Genomic DNA, 20,036 nt, shown 5'->3' with positions numbered 1-20,036 from the left:
AAGATCAAACCTTCTGTTCAGCTCTGGCCATTCCAAAAGGAACCTTTGAAATTCCCCTGGTTCATTGAAAGTCCATCTTTTTCCCTGGAAGAGGACATTCAGCCTTGCTGGGTAGTTCATTCTTGGCTGCATTCTAAGCTCTTTTGCCTTCCGGTACCGGTATATTGTATTCCAAGCCCTATGAGCTTCCACTGTAGTTGCTGCTAAGTCCTGTGTGATCCTGACTGCAGCTCCATGATATTTGAACTGTGTCCTGGCTGCTTGTAATATTTTCTCTTTGACTTGGGAGTTCTGGAACTTGGCTATAATATTCCTGGGGGTTGGTTTTTGGGATCTCTTTCTCTGGGGGATCAGTGGATTCTCTCCATTTCTATTTTGCCCTCTGCTTCTAGAATATCAGGGCAATTTTCCTGTAGTAATTCTTTGAAAATAATGTCAAGGCTCTTTTCCTGATCATGTATTCCAATAATTTTCAAATTATCTTTCCTAATTCTGTTTTCCATATCAGTTGTTTTTTCAATGAGATATTTCACATTTTCTAATTTTTCTTTTTTTTTGGTTTTGTAGTATTGATTCCTGATTTCTGGTAAATTCATCAATCTCCCTGAATTCTATTCTTTGTCTGAAGGATTTGTTCTCCTCAGAGAGTTTTCTTATCTCTTTTTCCATCTGGCCAATTTTGCTTTTTAAAGCATTCTTCTCAATAACTTTTGGAACTGTTTTGTCCATTTGACCTAAGCTGTTTTTTTAGCATGCTATTTTCTTCAGCATTTTTTTAGATTTCCTTGACTAAGCTGCTGACTTCATTTTCATGTTTTTCCTGCATCTCTCTCCTTTCTTTTCCCAGTTTTTCTTCCAACTCCCTCATTTGATTTTCAAAGTCTTTTTTGAGCTCTGTCATAGCCTGAGCCCAATTTCTGTTTTTCTTAGAGTCTTTAGATGCAGGAGCTTGTGCTTCCTCATCTTCAGACTGAGTATTTTGATCCTTCTTGGGCTCATTTGCAAAATATTTCTCAATGGTTTTCCTCTTATTTCTTTGCTTGTTCATTTTCCCAGCCTAAGCCTGAGCTTTTGGGACACTCCCACAAGGGTCTCAGTGTGTGAGGCTCTGTCCTCCCTCCTGGTCTGCAAATGACCATAAGCTCCCCGCTCTGCCACGGGGCCAAGGTGGGGGGGCCCTGCTGTTGTATGGGGGTGCCTAGACTGCTATCAGGATCTGAATGTGGTCAGAGCACCAGAGTCCTGTTCCAGAGGCAGAAGACAGAGCTCTGCAGTCTCTCTCTCTTCACTCCCCTCCCTCAGCTCAATGGGCTCATGCCCTGGGGGCTCCTGCTTACAGGCTCCACTTGCTTCTGTTTCTGGGTCTAGGCTGCCAAAAGACCAAGCTGCTTGCTGTGTACCCTGAGGGCTGGGCTCCACGTGCTCTCTCTGGCAGAGGTCCCCCGCTGTTCCCCCACTTTGTACTTGGTGCTCCCCCGGGGTGCAGCTCAGGAGACTCCCCCATTGCTGTGAGCTGTGGCTCCCAGCACCCTGGGGCTGCCTCCGGGAGGCTGAAGTTCTTTCGCTCTGGTGGGCCGCCCCTCCGACCCGGGAGCAGAGCCTTTCTGCCCTTTTCCAGGTTACCTTGAGTAGGAGAACTGCCTCACTGGGTCCCTTTGTGGGTTCTGTCTCTCGAAAGTTTAGTTAGAGCCCTTAGCTGATGAGTTTTATCAGAGAGCTCCTAAGACTCCATCCCTTCATGTCGCCATCTTGGCTCCCACAAGGTATTTCTAAAAAAAAGAATATATGTGTTCACCAAAGATATTCACCATCCAGATGGAGAATACCAGCACAAAATCCAAGTTTTTTTGTGGATGGTGAGGTTCTTCAGAAGTCACAGATAATTGTAGATGACAATGTGTTAATAGCATCAAGTTCCAGTATACTGAATTTAATCTCTCAAAGGAATTTCACCCTTATCATCTACATAAATATCAAATGGAAGAAGAATGCCTCTTGCCTAGATTGCAACATGAGTTTGAATGGGCACACTATAGACCATAGCTGTGTTTCTCTGGGACAGACAGTAAGATGAACAATGGGTTGGGTGGTCCCAAAATTGAACAGGAGGTTGAGGAGGGGGGTTGGATTGCCTTCAGGTAATTGAAAATATCTTTTAATGATCTTTTTTTATTAAAGATTATTTATTTTTGAGTTTTACAATTTCTCCTCCAATCTTACTTCCCTCCCCCCACCCCCCACAGAAAGTAATTTGTCAGTCTTTACATTGATCCAAATTGAGTGTGATGAGAGAGAAATCATATCCTTAAGGAAGAAGCATGAAGTTTAAGAGATAACAAGATCAGACAATAAGATATCAGGTTTTTTCCCTAATTTAAAGGGAATAGACCTTGGACTTTGTTCAAACTCCACAGTTCTTTATCTGGACACAGACGATATTCTCCATTGCAGACAGCCCAAAATTGTTCCTGATGGAATGAGCAAGTCCATCAAGATTGATCATCGCCCCCATGTTGCTGTTAGGGTATACATTGTTTCTCTGGTTCTGCACTTCTCACTCAGCATCAGTTCATGCAAATCCCTCCAGGCTTCCCTGAATTCCCATCCCTCCTGGTTTCTAACAGAACAATAGTGTTCCTGACTTTTTTTTTTTTAGGTTTTGCAAGGCAAATAGGGTTAAGTGGCTTGCCCAAGGCCACACAGCTAGGTAATTATTAAGTGTCTGAGACCGGATTTGAACCCAGGTACTCCTGACTCCAGGGCCGGTGCTTTATCCACTGCACTACCTAGCTACCCAAAGAACAAATAGTGTTCCATACATATACCACAGTTTGCTAAGCCGCCATTCCCCAATTGAAGGACATTTACTTGATTTCCAATTCTTTGCCACCACAAACAGGGCTGCTATGAATATTTTTGTACAAGTGATGCTTTTACCCTTTTTCATCATCTCTTCAGGGTATAGACCCAGTAGTGGTATTGCTGGATTAAAGCGTATACACATTTTTGTTGCCCTTTGGGTGTAGTTCCAAATTTCTCTCCAGAAAGGTTAGATGAATTCATGGCTCCACCAACAATGTAATAGTGTCCCAGATTTCCCACAACCCTTCCAACAATGATCGTTATCCTTTCTGGTCATATTGGCCAGTCTGAGAGGTGTGAGGTGGTACCTCAGAGAAGCTTTAATTTGCACTTCTCCAATAAATAATGATTTAGAGCAATTTTTCATATGACTATGGATTGCTTTGATCTCCTCATCTGTAAATTGCCTTTGCATATCCTTTGACCATTTGTCAATTGGGGAATGGCTTTTTTTAAAAAAAATATATGACTTAGTTCTCTGTATATTTTAGAAATGAGTCCTTTGTCAAATGATCTTTTTTAATATCAATATTTACCTAAATATTGAATGGCAAGAGTACATGAAACACAATAGTATTTGAAGAATTAAAAATGAATGTCACTCAAAAGAAAATTTAAAAAGAAGTACATAATAGATATGTACATACAATAGGGAGAAGTATTTTGAAGAGAATTTGAAGAAAATTGAAGAAAAGAAGTAAAGTCTTTAGGGAACTGGATGATAGAAAAAAAATGGATTGGTGATGAGTTAAGAGTGAGAGATAAGTAGACAGCCACAGTGCCTCACAGGAACCCTTAAGAGTAAAAAGAGAGTGAGGAAGGCCTCCTTTATGTTGGGTGCACAAGTGTGTTGGCAAACACTTAACAGCCAGCTCTTTGAAAATGCATGACAGATGTTTAAAAAAACTCTTTCTAATTTGAACAATTATAGCATACTTTTATTTCCCCCCAATTACACTGAAACTGGATTTTTTTGGGAAAAAGAGTTTCTAAATCAGCGGTCAACAGAGGAAGCCAGAATTGTCACCCTCACTCAGTGTTTCAAAGTCCTCAGACCAGGGGTGGGGGGTGGGGGGTGGGGGGTGTCTGTGGTTTATGATAGGCAGTCTTCCACAACCCCAAATCTGAGGTCTTCAGGTCTGTTCAAGGGACATGTATTTAGCATTTTTTTGTTTGGAATTTGGAGTCTCAAGTATGTTATAGTCACCTGGAGAATGGATCTCCTTGAGGGCCTGGTAGATTAGAGTTGAGAAGGCAGATAAAGAATGAGAGCAACTGGTGAGAAGGAAGCAATGGGAGGATGGAGGTGACTCACCTTGAGGTTAGTTGATGCTCATTTCCTTGAGTATTTCATAAGAGATGCAGCACAACTTGGTCATGAAATTGGTTTGTTTCCATTGTGTGATGCACTCTGAGGAAATTTTAAAATCAGCCTGCAACTTCTCAAAACACACTCTCCAGGGGCAGAGCCCAAAGAAGAGTCCAGGACCTCCACCTGGCAGTTTGCCCCCAGAGGAAGATCACTTGGGACTTCACTCCTTTCACTTTCTGGGGTTTCAAGTTGCACAAGTTTGTTCTGTGGTACTTTTTGGGGGAACAAACTGAACCAGCCTGCTGACTACTGTCTACTCAGGATCCTTAATGGTAATCTTTTCCAGGAACAGACTTTCTGCATCAGGATGCTTTTCTTCACTGATCATTTTCTCCACACAGATGTCCAACCAGGATGGGATGACTTTCTCTGGTTCTTATTTCTTGGCACAGCCTTTGGCCACTGGCTTCTCTTTAGTCAGCTCAGGGTAAGCTGTACTGGACAGTTAATTCAAGGGGTATTAAATCTTTCTCGAATGGGATCCAATAATTTGTTAAAGTCCACTTCAACAGAATTCTTTTTATTTCATATATATATATATATATATATATATATATATATATATATATTGTTTTTCTTATTATATACAATGGTAGTTTCTACCAATCACTTTTTTGCAAAGTTTTGAGTTTTACAATTTTTTTCTCTACCTCCCTTTCCTCCCCTCCCCAACAGAAAGCAATCTAATATAGGTTTTATATTTGCAACCAAGATAAGCATAAATCGAAATTGAAAGTTTCAACATAATTCTTCATATTTCCTGGATGTACTCCCTGGGCTATAATGTCCTTTACCTGATCCGTGTAAACTGAGTTGGTTTTATTTGCCATCTCACTTCTCGTCTCAAAGGATCACAAATTCTGATTTGAGGGGGGAAAAGCATGTGTTTGATGAAAGCCAAGACTGTTGTTTTCCACATTTCCTGGCTCACAGAAGGCTTTTCTCAGTTTCTTTTTCGCATCCTTCTAGCAAGCAATATCAATTTTGGAGTCCTTTTCTGAAGAGCTCATTTTACTGCCTTGCAGTCCTGGCATCATAGGATTTATCAAGTAGATTCTCTTTAAATAATCATGGATTGGGATCCTCCAAGCTGGGCATCTACTTTCAGTTATTTCTCATCTAGAGCCTAAGTAGAGCAGACCACTCAACAAAGGATGTTCCAGCTGTTTTACTCCTTCAGCCCCAGCTTTCTTTGCATCATATTGGGTGACTGCTGAGGAGAATCTGTATATGTGTATACTTTGCCGAGCTGGTAATCAGTGTCTGTCGAATTTTATCTTCTCCAAGGAAACTGTAATATTCTCCAGCATGGCCTTGATCACCTGTTCAAAGTAGGAGGCTCATAGATCCAGGAGCTCCCTTGGAGTCTTCATATTGTCCAGGTATGCATGAAGATCAGTAAAGAGATTGTCACTAACATCCTACTTTCAAGAAGTCAACAATCTTTGACCTTAGCATTAAATAGGTCACATGGACTTTTCTGTGGTTGCAGTCCCCCCAGCAAACTTTCATTTCCAATTTTTCTTCACCAAGGATCTCCTGCAGATTGGAAATAATAAGATGTAGTTTCTGTTCTGGAATCAGCTCATGTCCTACAGTGGAGTCTTCTGTGAACTGGGAGTTTGAAAGAGATCCCTGTCAGTGTGACCCGCCTCCTGCCTCCTGCCTTCCCCAACCCCATGACATACTTTTAAGCTTAATTTGCATTATTAACAATATTTCCTCCATCACTTTCTTAAGTTTACACACTCAACAAAACAAGCAATCAAACCCCAATTCATAGCATTTCTTGATTTCATAACTGTTCACACTAGAAATTTAACAATCAGTTCCTGAGAGCTGGTTTGAGCTGACTCCAGCATGCCCCTGGATGAGTGGTCTCTATGTGATGAACTCATATGAGGTCAGGGAGAAAAATCATCCAGAATAGGCAGACATAAATGATTTGTGATCTAAATCCCTGGAAGGGATTAGCAAGTCAATGAGATCATTTAAGGATTGACTACAGAGTTCAGGGTAGGTCATTTGTGCTAACAGCTGAGGTAGTTGACCAATGAAATGGCAAGGTTAGTATTGATTAACTACATCAGGAGATGTCTAGCCTAAGCAAAATCTCCATTTCCCATTTCATATCTACTTTACTTATGATCCCACTATGTCTGTGAAAACTTCTACAAGAGATTATTTCAATCTATTAGTCTCTATTATGCCTATCTTTGATGATGGGAACATTTTAAATATATAAATAGTTAAATGAAACTCCATTCATAAAAGTTATCCCAGGGGCGGCTAGGTGGCACAGTGGATAGAGCACCGGCTCTGGAGTCAGAAGTACCTGAGTTCACATCCAGCCTCCGACACTTAATAATTACCTAGCTGTGTGGCAAGCCACTTAACCCCATTTGCCTTGCAAGAACCTAAAAACAAAAGTTATCCCAAAGAGTACTCCATACTCTTTTCTCTCTGATCTTCTATCTTTGTGCCTATTATATCCCAGATCTTTTGATTATTCCATTGGGCATGATCCAGTGAAACAGTATTTTGCAGTGGAAAAAACTGACTTGGGAGGCAGAGAACTGAAGTTCAAAGTCCATCTAAGATATGTCTTATCTTGGACAGGTTATTTAATGTCTCTGAGTCTCAGTTTCCTCAATTGTAAAATGTTGGACTACTTGGTTTTAAGGGTCCTTTTTACCTTTGAATCTATTCTATATCTATAAATTGGTGTAAATATGTATCTTTTCTTATATCTCAACTTTAATGTATTTTACTTTACCTTAAAACCATTTTTAGCTCATCCCATTAGGATGATAGCTTCCCTTACTCTTTTATCACTAAACTAATCATTGATTGGAGGGAGGTTTCTACCCATTTTTGAACGGTTCTTAGTATACTAAGAGAAGCCTTGGTGTATCATTATGTTAACAAGGCACAGAATTTCCTCTATATCCCTCATTGACCTATGGGATCTATCTAGGAATGGCCACTCTATTTTCTATCTGTAGTTCTTCTTAGTTTCAATTCCACATGACAAAATTATTACTTCACCTCATCATACATGATAAACTAATCGCTTCATATGTTATCACCATCCCACTAACTCAGGCTTTAGCTACTCAACTCTTTCTCATCTCCTTCAGCCTCATCTCCCCTCTGATCAGAGGACTCAAAGATGAAATATTAAACTCCTCTCAAAGCTTTTCTTTGTCAAAGGCAATATTTGGACTTTCCAGTTCTCCTTACTTTCCATCTACAGATCTGCTTGGTTTCAACCTAAAGGAACCAGATGCCTCTTCCGGGTATCCCCTAGTGTTTTTGGAGAGACTTCCTATAGAGGATATAAAAGCATGAAGTTAGATATTAGGAATATAAAGAGAAAAGCTCAGTAGTCTCTTTACTCCAGGAACTTTTCTCTTTCATTTTATTGGTGGAAATGATGAAGGAAAAATGTTAAGGGAAATATTATACATGCTCCTTGGAATATCCTATGGGCCTCTAATTTACTTCCCATTATTATCCAGCATCTGAGCTTCTTCTGAGATAAAAATCCATGGAGATTATAAGAACATCCTCAACCCTTCCCCCCCCACCTCCCCCCATCAGAAGCATGCCTGTCATAGTTCAGATGCTGGACACTCCTTGGTCTTCCCCCTTAAAAACTCTGCCCTCCCAATTAAAAAAAAGTTCTGCCCTGTCTCTGTCAGGCTACTGTTCTCACCCTAGCTGCCAGCCTCTGACAACTGTTCTACCTTCTTCCCCATCCCACCTTAATTGTCTCATTAACCTAATTGCAAATATGTAGCTGTCCCTTCTTTTCTTAAACTTTACTCGGCTCTTTCAATCTCCCAATCCTTTCTTTACCTTGCTGCCTCTTTAAAGAGCTCTAAATTTACTTGTAAGTTTTTGTAATAATCTATGAATTAAAATTGATGACTTTTCTTATACTTCTGGGACAGAGAGCCATGTGATTTCTCCACCAATAAATGAACGCTGGGCAACCTTTGCAAGCCTCCCTCCTCCAACAATGCTGACCTCCTAGGCACCCAGCTTCATTTTGCCCAACTTCATAAACAGCATATACAGAGATAAGAAAATTCTAGAAATGTGGGTAATGTGAGGGCAGAATGTATGTATTATATGTAAAACTGTAATGCCCCAAGGAACCCACTCCTCACATGTAGAAATTAAGGTTTTAAGAGATTGGTTATTGGTCTCTTATTGAACTAGGCAGTTTAGAAAGCATTCCTGTATGTAGGAGGAACTTTTTCTCTATCACCTTACCTTGGTCTATGGTTTAAAATGCAAAACCATTTTCATATGCAGTATATCAAAAAAAGACTGCAAATTGCCTTGTACTTTTACACTTCCCCCACCCCCATTGCCACCCAAAAAACCTCCAGACAGAGTTCTCATTTAACTTATTTATATTCATAACATTCATATCACCTTCCCTATCTGTATCACAGGATTGAAGATCAAGAGGTCTCAGAAGCTATGGAGTCCAAGATCTTCATTTTACATGTAGGGAGACTGAAGCTTCCAACTTCATTTTACAGATGGGAAAACTGAGGCCTCGAAAGTTTAAAAAACTTTGTCAGGATAACACAAATAGTATCAGAAATGAGATTGGAGCCTACTATAGTGTCCCAATTTTTCCATATTCCCTCTAACATGTCATTTTATCTTTCAATTATTTTAGCCAATCTGACAAGTGTAAAATAAATCCTGTTTGTTTTAAATTTAATAATAATTTCATATGACTATAAATTATTTCAAATTCTTTATCTAAAAGCTATTAATATCCTTTGAACATTTCCTATTCTTGTAGATTTTATGAAGATCTTTATATATTTGAGATATATTTATCTGAGACAGTCTATAATTTTTTCCCTCAATTTCCTTCTCACCTTGGCTACATTTGCTTTATGTGTACAAAACCTTTTTTAATTTAAGGTAATAAAAATTCCATTTTATACCCTACTCTGCTCTGCTTCTCTTATTTACTCATAAATTATTCACCTATCCCTGAATTTGATAAGTAATATGCTCCAAATTCTTATAATTTTCTATCTCTTTATATATTATATCTCCATTTTGATCTTATCTTGAAATAATGAAAAACACTGGTCTATGCCTAATTTCTGCCATATTGCTTTCCAATTTTCCCAACAATTTTTTACTAAATAATAATTTTATCCCAAAATCTTTGTCAAATACAAGTTTACTATATGTATTTGCTGCTGTAAATTGTATATCTACTGTCTTCCATTTCCTAGCCAGTACCAGATAATTTTGACAATTATTGCCTTAAAATATAGTTTAAGATGTGGTACTGCTAAAGGGGTACTCCTCCCTTTACATTGTTTTCATCAGTTCTTTAAATATTTTTTACTTTTTGTTCTTCCAGATAAATTTTGCGAAGTTTTTTTCTAACTCAGAAAAATAATTTTTTGGTAATTTAATTGTGATGAAATTGAATATGTGAAATAGTTTAGGAAAAGCTGTCATTATTATTATATTGGCCCTGTCTAAGAACAATTACTATTTCTCCAATTATTTAAATCTAATTTTATTTATATAAAGTTTTATAAAATTTTGTTTATATAATTACTAGGTTTGTTTTGGTGATTATATTCCCAGGAATTTTATATTGTCTGGAGTTATTTTAAGTGGGATATCTCTTTTTGCAGGGTTTTGTTTCTGATAAATAGGAATGCAGATGATTCATGTGAATTTATTTAATAATTCTGTTACTTTGCTAAAATTAATAATTCAACTTTTTGAATTGAGTTTTTGAGATTTTCCAACTATAATCATTGTATGTTTGATCTACAAAAAGAGATAGTTCTATTAACTCATTCCTTATTCTGATACCTTCTATTTCTTTTTCTACTTTTATTGCTATTACTAGAATTTCCAATGCAATATTGAAAAATATTGCTTTCGGTGGGCATTCTTCTTTCACACTTGTTCTTTTTGGGAAGGCTACTGAATCATTCTCATTAGAAATAATGCTTCCTGTGGGGTGGCTAGGTGGTGCAGTGGATAGAGCACTAGCTCTGGAGTCAGGAATGCCTAAGTTCAAATTTGGCCTCAGACACTTAATAATTACCTAGCTGTGTGGCCTTGGGCAAGCCACTTAACCCCATTACCTTGCAAAAACAAAAACAAACAACAACAAAAAAAAAAGAAATAATGCTTCCTGATGGTTTAGGAAAATACTTTTTATCTATTTAAGACAAAAACCCATTTTGACCTATAATTTCAAATGTTATTTTATAGAAATGAATGTTGTATCTTATCAAAAACTTTTCTGCTTCTATTGATATAATCATTATAACTTCTAAAATTTTTATTAGTGATATAATCAATTTTATTAATAATTTTCCTTATATTAAACCATCCTTGAATTCTTAGTATAAATCCCACTTGGTTATGATGTATAATCTTTATAATATATTGGTATAATCTTTTAGCTAATATTTTATTTAGGATTTTTGCATTCATATTCATTAATGAAATTGGTCTATAATTTTCTTTATTATTACTTTTCCTAGTTTAGGGATCAGTGTCATATTGGTTTCATAAAAAGAATTTGGTAGGATCCCTTCTTTTACTATTATTCAAAAAAATTTGTTCAGTCACAATAAGTTCATCTTTCAATGTCTGATAGAATTCCCTTGTAAATCTGTCTTGTCTTGATGGATGCTTTTTTCATAGGAAGTTCATTCATGGTCTGCTTAATTTCTTTTTAAAAAAAGTTTTATTTTGATATTTTGTTTCCCTTTCTGCTAATCTAGGTAATTTATATTTTTGTAAGTATCCTTCCATTTCATTTAAATTATAAAATTTGTTGGCATAGAATTTGACAAAATAACTCCTTTTTAATTTGTGCTTTATAATTTCATCTTCAGTGGCTAGATGGCACAGTGGGTAGAGCACCAGCCCTGGGGTTGGGAGTACCTGAGTTCAGATCCAGCCTCAGACACTTAATAATTACCTAGCTGTGTGGCCTTGGGCAAGCCACTTAACCCCATTTGCCTTGTAAAAAAATAAAAAGAAACTTATCCTCTTCTATAATTTCTTTATTAGTTGCATATTCATCCTTTTATTTTTCTTCTCTCTTTTTAGAAAAGTTAAATTAAACAATGATTTATTAACCTTATTGATTTTTTCATAAATCTAACTTATAGTATTATTTATTAATTCAATGATTTTTAAATTCAATTTTATTTATCTCACCTTTAATTTTTAGGATTGAGTATTTGAGGATTTTTACTTTGTTCTTTTCCTCATTTTTTAAAAATCAAATATCCAATTCATTGTTCTGCTCTTTCTCTAGTTTATTGATGTAAACATTTAGAAATAAAAATTTTCCTCTGATCACTGCTTTTGCATCCCATAGATTTTTGAAATGTTATCTCATAATTCTCTTTAGCGAAATTATTGATTTTTTCCAAAGTGTTTTTTAACTCATTCATTCTTTATGATTAAGTTTTATAATCTGTAATTGGTTTTTGATCTATGTTTCCACGGTCCTTTATTAATTATAATTTTTTGTATTATGATATGAAAAAGATACTTTTATATTTCTGTTTTTCTGTTTCTGACTATAGAATTTTTATATCTTAAATGATCAAGTTTTGTGAAAGCTCCATAACCATGAGAAAACATTGTATTCCTTTTTATTTCCATTCAGTTTTCTCCAGATGTCTATCATATCCAGCTTATCTAAAATGTTATTCATTTCCTTGATTTCTTTCTTATTTTTTTGGCTAGATTTATCTAGTTATGAGAGGGGGAAGATTAAAATCTCTCACTATTATAGTATTACTCTCTCCACCTGTAATTCACTTAACTTTTCTTTTTAAAATTTAGATGCTATAGTATTTGGTGCATATAGGTTTGATTTACTATTGCTTCATTGTTTATGGTACCTTTTATCAAAATGTAATTAACCTGTATATCTCTTTTAATTAAATTTATTTTAGCCATAATTTTGTCTGAGATCATAATTGCTACCTCTCTTTTTTTGCATCACCTGAATCATAATAAATTTAAACTCTGTATTTCTCACTCTTAAATGAGTTTCTTGTAAACAACATAGTGTTGGATTCTGATTCTTAATCCATTCTGCTATCCATTTCCATTTTACAGGTGAGTTTATCCCATTCACATTCAAAGTTATCATTATTATTTGTACATACGTGATCTTGGGGATTTAATAGTCTCAGGAATAATCCACAACTGATGTGCTATCCCTAGTCTTGTGTACTATATAAGAAGGACATTGATAAGCAGAAAAATGTCCAGAAAAGAGCAACCAGGATGGTTAAGAGCCTTGAGTTAATATTGGATAAAGTATAGTTCAAAGAACTGGAGTTGAATTTGAAGAATGAAAGACTATAGGAACACTGTAATTGTTTTAAGCATTTGAAAAATTGTCATGTGGGAAAAAGAATTATACTTATAATTCAGAATAGTCAAAGAAGGAAGAAAAGGAACTATGCATACAAGATATTTCCTGAGGTTATTTTTGACAAAGAATTGGAAACCAAGGGAATACCCATCAACTTGAGAATGGCTGAACAAGACCCAGTATATGAATGTGTTGGAATACTATTGTAAGAAATAATGAAGAGGATGCTTTCAGAAAAATCTGGAAAGACTTTTTGAACTAATTTAGAGTGAAGAAAGCAGAACCAGAAGAACAATTTATATATACAATATATAAATATATACATATACAATGATAATAATATTGTAAAAACCAACAATTTTGAAAGACTTAAGAATGTGAACACAAAGATCAATCATAACTCCAGAGGACTCATCAAGAAGCATGTTGTACATTTCCGAATAGAGAAAAATGATGAACTCAGGGTTTATTTTAGACAGTTTTTCTTTTTTACATAGCCAATACTGGAATTTGTTTTGTTAACTACAAGTTTTTCTTGAGTTCTCAAAGGAGTGGGGAGAGGAAATGAAAGGTGGAAAGAAAAGGTCTATCTTCATTTGAAAATAAAATAAAATTTAATTAAAAAAAGGTTTAAGACTTGCTCTGTTTGATCCCATAGAGACGAAGTAGTAGAAGAGTATAAACTGCAAAGTAGTAAATTTAGCCTTGATTTGGGAAAACACCTCTTAACAAAGACTTCTAAAAGAGGAATGTAGAATTAACTTGAGAGATAGTTCGCCAATTGAATGTTTTTAGGTGAATGTTTTTATAGGGGAGATTCCTTTTCTGGTGTGTTGGAATAGATTATTGCCGAGGTTCCTTGAACCTCTAAATTGTGAGATTCAGTGATTCTGAGATTTCTAAGACTTATGGTATTATTCCATGTGGTATTCCTTTGTTATCCAAAATTCCTTAACTTCATCCTCTAGTTTCTCTGTTTCTTCATTTTCTGATAAAGAAGTCACCTTTTCCCAACCTAGAGCAAGCACTTTGCCTGTTCCCTACTTCCTCCTTTGGCAATTTGCCCTTTCCTTTTGCTCAACCTCTTTTGCCCTGATTCCCTCCACCTAATCTCTATTACTGTTTCCTCTGTTGCCTACAAAGAGGCCCAAGTCTCTCACTTACTTTAAAAAAATTTTTGACTCTACTAACATACTCTCAAACTGTCATCACATATTATTCTTGCTTTTCACAGTCAAACTTCTAGAAAAAGCTTTCTCAGCTTATTACCTTCACTTCCTCTTCTCTCACTCATTTCTCAGTCTCTTTAACCTGGCTTCATATTTAATCAGCCCCACTCTTCTGTCAGGATGATGAGTAGCATGCTTCATCATAAGTCCTCTGGAATTGTGGTTAGTCATTAATACTGATCAAAATTCCTAAGTCTTTCAAAGTTGTTTATCTTTACAATATCATTGCCATTATATAAATTGTCATTGGATAAGTTGAAACTACTCTTTTCCAGGTTACCAATATCTCTTTAACTACTGAATCAGTGACCTTGTCTCAATTCTCATCTTTCTTGACTTCTCTGTAACATTTATTGACTTCCTTTTCTTGACTATCCTCATCTCCTATTTACTTTCTCCTCCCTAGAGTTTTGTGATGTTGCTCTCTCTTAATTCCTTTCCTACCTGTCTGGCCAACATCCTTGTACTTTGGTGGCTCATCATTTAGATCCTCTTATAACCATAGAGGTTTTTCTAAAGCTTTATTCTACACCCTCTTCTCTCTACATCTCCTCCCTCCATAACCTCATCAGTTGCCATGGATGGGTTTACTTATCATTTCCATACCAATGAACCTCAGATCTCTCTGTCTCTCTGTCTGTTTTTCTATACATGTATATATGTATGTATCTCTATCTATCTATCATCTATCTATCTATCTATCTTTAGATCCACCTTTTTTCTCTATCCTGAGCTCAAGTTTTGTAGGATATTTCCTATTGGATGTTTCACAGACAGCTCATATACAACATGTTTAACATATTTTCATAATGGTCATGTTGTGAAAGAAGAGTTAGAACCAAGGGTATAAAAGCCATGAGAGAGAAAGAAACAACATAAAAGAAGTTTTTTAAAGTAAAGATAATATGTTTTGCTCTACATTCAGGCTCTATAGTTTTTTTTTCCTGTGGAAATGGATGGCATTTTCCATAACAATTCTCTCAGGATTGTCTTGAAATGCTGAGAGGAGCTAAGTCCATCATAGTTGATCATCTCACAATGTTGCCGGTAATGTGTGCAATGTTCTCATGGTTCTACTGACTTCATTCAGCAACAGTTCATGCAAGTCTTTCCAGGCTTTTCTAAACTCTGGCAGTTCATGATTTCTTACAGAACAATAGTATCCATAACATTCATATACCATAACTTGTTCAGTCATTCTCCAGTTGATGGGTATCCTCTCAATTTCAAATTCTTTGTCACTACAAAAGGGTAGCTCATATTTATCATGTCTAGAACAGAGCTTAATGTCTTTCTTTCTAAATCCATATTTCTTCTTAACCTTTGTCTAGAGTATCATAATTTTTCCAGTCACCTGTGTTACCTTTGAAGTCAGAGATTGTACCTTACCCTCCTTTTCCTATCATATCTCGTAAATTCTTATTGATTCTGCTTTCATAGTATCTCTCCTATTTGTCTCCTTCTCTCTCCTTAGTCTACTACCACTTGTTCAGGATCTTATCACCTCATTGATCTATCAAGTGTCTTCCCTTTATAATTCATCTTTCACATAACTACCAAGATGATTTTCTGAAAGCACACAGTTCAAAATACTCTAATAGCTCCCTTTTAACTCTAATATAAAATATCATCTTCTCTGTCTCTTTGAAGCTCCTTCCTAACTTTCCAGGCTTGCACATTTTATCTTTTCCTACAATTTCATGTTCCAGGCTAACTGAGCTACTAACTATTCTCCATACTCAACATTTCATCTCCTTCTTATGACTCTTTATACAGACTGTCCACTTATGCCCCAAATGCACTACTTCAGTACTGATGCCCTGCCCCTCACCTTTATAAATACTTGTTGAATTAAGTGAACTTCTGTCATCACGAAAAGTCTTGTTCTGATGCTTGCTGGCCTAGGAAAATGCCATATTATAGACTTGTGGCAAGCCACTCCATTACCAAATAGCTAAGAAATTAAGTAGTTTATCTCTCTGCTCAATAACTCTATAGAATATTGAAGAAATTCTAAAGATGACACATCGCAGTGACTCAGTTGACAGGTAGGGAATTTATTAAATATCTTGGCAATAAAAATACACAAGTATTAGAGAGTCAAGACATTAACTATCACAAAATCCTACCCAATAACTTCAACTTGAAAGTTGACAAAAAAAAATGTCTCTTTACAACAAAGCTCTAGCTCAAAATCTGAATGAGCAAGATCTTGAGTTGGTATAGCATTGGGAATTAGGAACCTTCACAATCTGGTTCCAACTTATTTTATATATTATTCCAAGGTCCAACTAAAACCAGCTGCCTTGCTGTTGCTCACACACAATGTTCTATCTCTGGGACTTTGTGCAGGTTGTTCCCCTGGACCCATGTCTCCTCACTGTCACCTCTTAAAACTCCTTAAAAGTTTCCTTCAAAGTTAGTTTCAAATGCTCCTAATCTATGAAGTCTTTCCTCATGTCTTTAGATCCTGTTGCCTCAATTCTTGAAATTGCCATTCATTTACTTTGTATATATTTTATATCTATTTATATGTTACATTTCCCTTACATAAAATGTAAGATCTTTGAGGGTAGGAACTATTTCATTACCAGTATTTGTTGGAATGTAAGGTGTGTTCCAAGAAGACTAGTACTTCTGGAGTGAGAGCTACTTTCTACCTTCTATGTCTGCCTGAGCCACCTAACTCTCACTTGTGGCTCCAAGAAACTGTAGCATGCCTAGCAGCCATACCCTGGTAGGTTAAACCAAATTGAGGGCTGCCAAAGGTGTCTCAAACCCATTGGTGAGTTAGGGAGAAAGGTATCTACCCTAAATATATGAAGTCTTATACTGGTGGAACAGGTAGATAAGAACAATTTGTTCCAATGGCCATGTAGGCAGCAGGAACAGGTGCTGTGGAGCACTTAGATCTTGGTATGACATCATAAACACCAAGATGATCCACTACATCTAAAGCCATTACCAGTTGTCTTGACCACCAGACTGTCTTGCCACTGAACTATGATGACTTTGGAAGAGAGAGTGAGGCTGATGACTTAGTGCAACTCTGCCTTACTTAAATCCAATTTGCACATGAATCAAAATACATCACCCATACTGTTTTATCATTCCTATGTTTCCTAACATATTGATTCACTTTCAGTCTTCTTTGATAACTTAAGACAAGAACCAACCAACCAACCAGTATTTGTATTCCTAATACAGTGCTTGGCACATTAATAGGAATCTAAAGTTTATTATCTTATACACAGATGTTGCATAATATATACTTTTAGATTATATTGAATTGCCTAGAATAATTTCCAGGGACTGAAAATTTTTAATTGGTAGGTAAACACCATGGGAGTAGGGTAAGCATCTTCTACCCCAGGTACAAAAGACTTTCAGATTGTAATTGCAAGAGGGGATCTTCTCCTATAGGAAAGGTGCCAGAATACTTTTGGGGATATTTAAAATAAGTGACATTATTTAGTTCTCCAGGTTCCAGTGAGCCAGAGAGAGAAAGATGAAAACACTGAGTGTTACATCTATTCAATTCCTACATTGATGGAGCTAGTACCAGAGTGGGATGATAAGTCACATATAGAGTTGGAGAAAGGCCTCTACTGAATGCTGCTACATCCATGTAATGGTTCTGGCCTATCAGTCCTCTCCCTCCCACTTCCAAACCACCTTAAGGTGTTTGAATGTTGAAAGAGAAAAGAAAGATCAGTCAGACAAGGACCCATGGAACTGAGGATAGAAGGAGAACTCATATTGGGAAGTAGTAAATCCTAGAGGTGGGACATAGTGGAGCTAATATGACTCTGCCCTTCATTAGTAATTTGAGTCATTTGGATAATGTATTGTCAGAACTTAGAAAGGTGGAGGTTGGGGGCAGTGAGTAGAGATATTGAATCTCTAGTGACCTCTTAGGGTCAACTAGATGGTATAGTGGAAAGAGTGCTGGCAGTAGAATCAGGAAGATTCATTTTTCTTCTGCTCAAATCTGGCCTCAAGACACTAATTATGTGATCCTGGGCAAGTCATTTAATCCTGTTGACTTCAGTTTTCCTATCTGTCAAATGAGATGGAGAAGGAAATGGCAAACCATTTCAATATCTTTGCCAAGATAATTCCAAATGGGATTACAGAGAATCAAACATAACTGAACAACAAAAAATGTTCTAGCAAGAGAAGAAAAAAGGAAAAAGGAACAGAAATGAAAAAAGAAAAAAAATGGAAGGATGGGGAAAGTTTATCTTGACTGTCCATAACTTCAGGGAGAGTCTCTCTCTTTTTTTTTTTTATAATTTACATAAAAGACTTTCTATCTTTAATTCTTTTTAACCCAAGTGCTTAATAGGGAGATGAGTGCCCTTTGGTGGAGCCAAATGAGACATATACTTTTGTTTATAAAGTTTCCCTTTTGGAGAACTCCATCTTGAGGATAATTTTTCCTGGGCAAGATCTTTCTTACTTTATTGCTATGCAAATTCCTTCAGTCGGATAATGTTATCTTCCTCAGTTCCTCAGAAGGGCCTTTGATGGTGTCTCCCTAAGGACAGAGGTTGGGTAGATAACTTCAGGGGGAGTAATGATGTATAATGGAAATGCCTTAGCGAATTTGTAGACAGACATGAAGGTCTTCAAATTGTGTGGTAAATGATAGGCTTTGTGGCTATGGAGCTGAAATTGGGGATGCCTTCAAAAGATACTAATGGTCTAGTCTCTTTGGCTGATCATTCTTTATTTGACTCCTTTGTTAGTAGTGTCTGATGAGAGAAAAATGTGAGAGGAGAGGTTTTGGATTTTCTCCTACTGGGGTTGACTTGGGACTCCACAAAAAGAAATATAGGTCTTTTGCTTTCCCCTTTGTTCTTTTAAGTTTTAGATGAAGGAGAGTAATCTGGAGGCTCCAACCCAGTAAATTTTGAAACGTCAGGAGAGAGGACAGTTAGGTAGCACAGTGACTACAGCATTGGCCCTGCAGTCAGGAGGACCTGAGTTCAAATCCATCCTCAGACCCTTAATATTTACCTAGCTGTGTGATCTTGGGCAAGTCACTTAACCCCATTGCCCCACACACGTCAGGAGAGATTCAGAAAAACTGGGATTTAAAATCCATGCCAGGTTTTGCAACCAACATAACATTTATGCCCTAAGGAGCAGGCACTGAACACAGGATGCAGCCTATTTATAGTAGAGAGGAGAACTCATTTGCATTTAGATGTGAATATAGTAAGACCAAAGCTATGTAGAAATTGTGCTAAACCTGAGGGCTCTCATCACAAAGATAGATAGTATAGAGGAGAGTTGCCACCCAGGTACTGAGGCGTGGGGGGGGGGGGGCAGATTTTGTTCTTTAGTTATTTATATACTGGTAAAAAATAAAAATAAAAAATATTAATTTATGTTATGTGGTCAAAAGAAATTGGGCATGTCCATCACTGGTACCTGATGGTAGGAAGAAATAAAACTTGTGATGTCTCAAGCTGATAGCAGCAGAGAAGATTTTTTTTTCCTCAGAGAAAGATGTAAGTAGCCTGGCTCTGGGATTGGCCAAAGCACACTCACTATCTATATACAGAAAAGGAAAGGGAGAAGGGAAAAAGTATATATTTCAGAATTCAGTAAACATGTAGTATTAGGTAGCTGGTGGAGTCTGAAATCAGGAAATTTTGAGTTCAGATTCAGCCTCATATACTAGTTGAGTGATCCTGGAAAAGTCACTTAATCTGTTTACCTTACTTTCCTCAATCTGCCCTAATTTCCTCAATAAAATGCAGATAATAGGATAATAAGAAAATCTACCTTGCATGGTGATTGTGAGGATCAAATGAGATACTAATTATAAAATATGCACTATTTAACTATTTATTCCCTTTCCTTCCTCCTAATATTGTATGTGTAATCCTTTACACAACTGTCTAGATAGTAAGCAAATGTCAGTAAGAAATGTCAGGAATAGTCATGCAAAATTTTTACCCCAAAGTTAACAATGATATTCAAATCTTATGCTGAAAATTTTGGGAGCTGAAAAGTATTCATCTTGAGAAGCTTTTCAGAGAAGTGGAAAGGTAGAGAGATGACATTCAACACTGGGTACCATATCTTCTACAATTCTTTCACCCCTAAGGATTATGTTGTTGAGTTACTGCTGCAGATGGAA

General features: G+C 36.6%; 1 pseudogene; it reads right to left on the bottom strand.

Moving 5' to 3' along the window:
- Window positions 1-4,184: 4,184 nt before the first annotated feature.
- Window positions 4,185-14,341, bottom strand: LOC141493417 (tyrosine--tRNA ligase, cytoplasmic pseudogene; annotated as a pseudogene).
- Window positions 14,342-20,036: the final 5,695 nt, after the last annotated feature.

This window comes from Macrotis lagotis, chromosome 1 (genome assembly GCF_037893015.1).
Source record: "Macrotis lagotis isolate mMagLag1 chromosome 1, bilby.v1.9.chrom.fasta, whole genome shotgun sequence".
NCBI lineage: Eukaryota > Metazoa > Chordata > Mammalia > Peramelemorphia > Peramelidae > Macrotis > Macrotis lagotis.
The sequence above is the reverse complement of the archived record's forward strand: the minus strand, read 5'-3'. Positions and strand labels throughout refer to the sequence as shown.